We start from the raw sequence: 2,752 nt of genomic DNA on the forward strand, positions 1-2,752 counted from the left end.
GAGTACCCACCACCCCCAACATCCCCCCCACCCCTGTCCCAAACTATCGACAGGGCAATATCTCCCTGCTGAGGGACGGAGACAAAGCTGTGTGTGAGTGTGTGTGAGTATGTCAATGTGTGTGTGGGTGTGTGTCTGTGTGTGGGTGTACGTGTGTGTGTGGGTGTGTGTGTGTGTGTGTTTGTGTGAGTGAACTCCGAAAGGTGCCATTGGCAGAGATGGGTGTTGATGGTGGGTTGTAACAGGATTGGCACTGACGCGTAGGCACCCGTGTCCAACAAGAGGCTCAGCAGCCGGCCAGGCTGGGGAAGGGCCTTATTGGTCAGACAAGGAGAGTATTTACTGGACTAAGAACTAGACAGGGATTGGCCACGACTGCTCGCAACAACCCGCCAACTCATCTGCATATATTTGCATGCTGAATGCTGCCCATCTTTGTGATTGGTGTGAGGACCTCTTCTCATTTGCATCTTGTATATAAACATGCAGATAGTTCTGTGAAGAAGTTCCAGAATTTTCCACCCAGGGAAGATGGGAGTGGTGCATCAGCGAGATAGCGCAGAGATTGTCCTGTGGAGGCTTGGCATACTGTTAGTTGGCATGATTTCCCCCATTCCTCCCACAGTAAAGTGGGAGGGCAACAATTATCCAACTACAATGGTAAACCAACTATGTTTCAATGTCAACTACTCACTTCTATACAGCCCTGATTTAATTGGGGGGTAGTGTAGAAGAAGCTTTTCTCTGTATCAAACCCTGTCCTGAGAGTGTTTGATGGGGACAGTGTAGAGGGAGCTTTATTCTGTATCTAACCCTGTGCTGTACCTCTCCTGGGAGTGTTTGATGGGGACAGTGTAGAGGGAGCTTTACTCTGTATCTAACCCTGTCCTGTACCTGTCCTGGGAGTGTTTGATGGGGACAGTGCAAAGGGAGCTTTACTCTGTATCTAACCCTGTGCTGTACCTGTCCTGGGAGTGTTTGATGGGGGAACAGTGTAGAGGGAGCTTTACTCTGTATCTAACCCCGTGCTGTACCTCTCCTGGGAGTGTTTGATGGGGACAGTGTAGAGGGAGCTTTACTCTGTATCTAACCCTGTGCTGTACCTGTCCTGGGAGTGTTTGATGGGGACAGTGCAAAGGGAGCTTTACTCTGTATCTAACCCTGTGCTGTACCTCTCCTGGGAGTGTTTGATGGGGACAGTGTAGAGGGAGCTTTACTCTGTATCTAACCCTGTCCTGTACCTGTCCTGGGAGTGTTTGATGGGGACAGTGCAAAGGGAGCTTTACTCTGTATCTAACCCTGTGCTGTACCTGTCCTGGGAGTGTTTGATGGGGGAACAGTGTAGAGGGAGCTTTACTCTGTATCTAACCCTGTGCTGTACCTGTCCTGGGAGTGTTTGATGGGGACAGTGTAGAGGAAGCTTTACTCTTATCTAACCCCGTGTTGTACCTGTCCTGGGAGTGTTTGATGGGGACAGTGTAGAGGGAGCTTTACTCTGTATCTAAGTCCGTGCTGTACCTGTCCTGGGAGTGTTTGATGGGGGGACAGTGTAGAGGGAGCTTTACTCTGTATCTAACCCCGTGCTGTACCTGTCCTGGGAGTGTTTGATGGGGACAGTGTAGATGGCACTTTACTCTGTATCTAACCCCGTGCTGTACCTGTCCTGGGAGTGTTTGATGGGGACAGTGTAGAGGGAGCTTTACTCTGTATCTAACCCCGTGCTGTACCTGTCCTGGGAGTGTTTGATGGGGACAGTGTAGAGGGAGCTTTACTCTGTATCTAACCCCGTGCTGTACCTGTCCTGGGAGTGTTTGATGGGGACAGTGTAGAGGGAGCTTTACTCTGTATCTAACCCCGTGCTGTACCTGTCCTGGGAGTGTTTGATGGGGACAGTGTAGAGGGAGCTTTACTCTGTATCTAACCCCGTGCTGTACCTGTCCTGGGAGTGTTTGATGGGGGACAGTGTAGAGGGAGCTTTACTCTGTATCTAACCCTGTGCTGTACCTGTCCTGGGAGTGTTTGATGCGGGCAGTATACAAAGAAGTTTACTGTGTATCTAATGTAATGATTTCTTTGAGATGAGGACATGTTTGTTCGAGGCAATAAAATCATTAATAGTTAATGTGTAATTGTCAGTGTGTGGATGGGTTAATTGGGTTATTAACGATGAGCCTTGAGTCCTGTTTTGTCATCCTGTTAAAATAATTGGAATGGCATTTCCAAATTAATGAATCCCAGCCCGCTTGTAGCCGTTAATATGGAGCTAACACACACGAGATCGAGGTTCAGTGAAAAGGCCTTTCATCAATTTCAAGTCTATTACTGAGCCTTGTCCAGTGAGTACAGTGCAATGTGCTGTGAGTATAGCTGTCTCTCTCTCTCTGTGTCTCTCGCTCTCTCACACTTTCTCTCACTCGCTCTCCGTACCTCACTCGCTCTCCGTACCTCACTCGCTCTCCGTACCTCACTCGCTCTCCGTACCTCACTCGCTCTCCGTACCTCACTCGCTCTCCGTACCTCACTCGCTCTCCGTATCTCACTCTCTCTTTCGCCTTCTCTCGCTCTCCCTCTCACTTTCTCACGCGTGCTCTCTCCCTCCCTCGCGCTCTCTCGCCGTCTCCCTCTCTCTCTATTGGTCTCTCACTGCACCCCCAGGAGGAAGTTTCTCACGAGGAGAGGTTGCGTAGTTTGGGGCTTGTACCCGTTGGAGTTTAGAAGAATGAGGGGCGACCTTATTGAGACATGTTGGGGG

The sequence above is a fragment of the Carcharhinus amblyrhynchos genome, unplaced genomic scaffold (assembly GCF_965287045.1).
Source record: "Carcharhinus amblyrhynchos unplaced genomic scaffold, sCarAmb.v2.hapA scaffold_480, whole genome shotgun sequence".
NCBI classification, from domain to species: Eukaryota; Metazoa; Chordata; class Chondrichthyes; order Carcharhiniformes; family Carcharhinidae; genus Carcharhinus; species Carcharhinus amblyrhynchos.